This window comes from Homarus americanus, unplaced genomic scaffold, assembly GCF_018991925.1.
Source record: "Homarus americanus isolate GMGI-L3 unplaced genomic scaffold, GMGI_Hamer_2.0 scaffold46791, whole genome shotgun sequence".
Taxonomy (NCBI): domain Eukaryota; kingdom Metazoa; phylum Arthropoda; class Malacostraca; order Decapoda; family Nephropidae; genus Homarus; species Homarus americanus.
Window position 1 is genome coordinate 3648 of NW_024746756.1, and position 2528 is coordinate 6175.

The window sequence follows — 2528 nt, forward strand, 5'->3', positions numbered from 1 at the left end:
GAGATGTTGGAAGATGATGATGTCAGTGAGGAGGCAGGTGGTGCGGCAGCACGAGAACAGAAGTTAACACATGGTGATGTAAAGGATGCCATCGAGTTTGCTGAGAAACTCAAGCTGACCCTTTCCAAAGACCATGTCAATCACTGATATGAAGTCTCCAATAACCATCTAGACCAAACTATGGAGCCGTATATCAAGATGTATCGTGACCACATCAACGCTAGCCGTCAGCGTAACATCACCGACTTCTTCACCCGCAACCCACCACAACCACAGCCAGCCCAAGTCAGCGATAGTGACTTTGAGGGGTTTGTCAGGGATGCCCTGACATCTGTGGTGGATAGTGATAGTGATTCATTTGAGGGCCACTAATATGCCCTCTGCCTCGGAACCAGCCTCCATCCCCGTGTGCCCAGCCATCTCTTCTACTAACGTAAGTGTTAAACCTTGATTTTTTTTTTACCTGGTACAGTATATTATTCTCTTATTGATATTTCTCTTCTATATTATGTGTGTGTGCATACCATCATAAAATTAAAATACTATTTTTACTACAACGTACGTATTGTGTCGGAAAAAGTGGAGTTTGGGGGTCGGCCCAGTCTCTATTTCAATTAATCCCAAATGTTCTGTTATTTCGTTTACGCGTTTCTCGTTTTACGCGGACCTCCACGGGTTCAATTGACCGCGTAAATCAAGACTATGTTGTACTTATTCGTTTTATATAGATAAGATGATATTTCTTGTTTGAACTTGTTTTTAGATGAACATTATTTGTCATCACTTTATTTGTCATCTGGTCTGATTTCTTGTGGATGAGGTTGGATGTTACAGCGATAGTGATGATTTGATAACATCCAAAATGATGAAGATATTGATGATAGTGATGATATTAATGTTGTTGGTGATGGTAGTGATGATTTTGATGGTAGTGATTATGATGACAGTGACGAGATTGATAATATTGATTTGCAAGATGGTAGTGATGTTGATAATGATGATGATTGTAGTTTACACAATGTAGACCACTCAGTTAACTTAATGTACACCACTCAATTTAAACATTGTACACCACTCAATTTACACATTGTACACCACTCAGTTTACACATTGTACACCACTCAGTTTACACATTGTACACCACTCAGTTTACGCATTGTACACCACTCAGTTTACACATTGTACACCACTCAATTTAAACATTGTACACCACCCAATTTACACATTGTACACCACCCAATTTACACATTGTACACCAGCTTCCACAATACTGTACAGTGACCCCTCGTTTAACGAAATTTCGGTTAACGAACTGCCTTCCATAAGGATCTTCAATTCGGTTAACGAACAAAAATTCGGTTAACGAATTTCTTACGAACCGACCTCAACATGTTTTCGCTTGCACTGGCCGGGCAACCAGCTTAAGTATCAGTCCGCCAATACATTAATCGGTTCTAGGGCTTAAATTCCTAACTATTTTAGTAAATATCAAGAAGTTTATACTATTCAATAATTTTAAAAGTTTAATATTCAATTTTTTAGTCATTTTAACAATTATTGAACATAATTGAAGGTAAAGTGACTAGTTTAAAGCGCAGCATCCAGCCTCTTAACACAGCAAACAGGCGTTAGTCTCTCTGTTTTCACTGGAGGTAACATCTTGCTTGAGACTCTTCAACTAAACGCTTTTTTCTGTGTTTCCAAGCAAATTATTGGTCATTTTGAAATATATTTTACATATTGACAATATATAATGCAGTACAGTGTTGATTTAAAGAAAATAATCTTGAAATACACCAAGAGAACTAAAAGTTTATGGGTGAAATGGTGCCATGGGGTGACTTCTCTTCCACCCCAATGCCTTTTCTTCCTTCTCCTCCACCCCCATTGTAATTCCCATCATCATCATCCAGGAGCCTTCTACATACACACCTCAAAGTAAGTGAACTTTTCTACCATTTTTGTTGAATTTAGGAAATTTTTGGTGAGCTGGAACCAATTACCCAAAAACCCATTGAAACAATGGTTTCGGTTAACGAACTTTTCGGTTAACGAACGACCTTCTGGAATGGATTGAGTTCGTTAACCGAGGGATCAATGTGTGTGTGTGTGTATATATATATATATATATATATATATATATATATATATATATATATATATATATATATATATATATATATATATACACACACCTAAACCCCGACTTACGACGGGGTTAGGGACCCAAATCCAGGTCGTAAGTCCGATATGGTCGTAAGTCCGATATAGATAAAAAAAAATCTACAATGAAATACAGTACAGTAAAAGTAATAAATAATGATGAATGGATACAGTACAGTGAAAGTAATAAATAATAAGGAATGGATACAGTGTGACTGAGCACTTAACCTTTAATGTAGTCAGCTGAATGCACATGGGGCCCCCATAATTTTCTAATTATACATGGAGACTACATTAACTGGAAACTTTTCGGTATAGAAAATGCATGGCGTCATTTTAAAATTTTTTTTTTTTTTTTTTTTTTT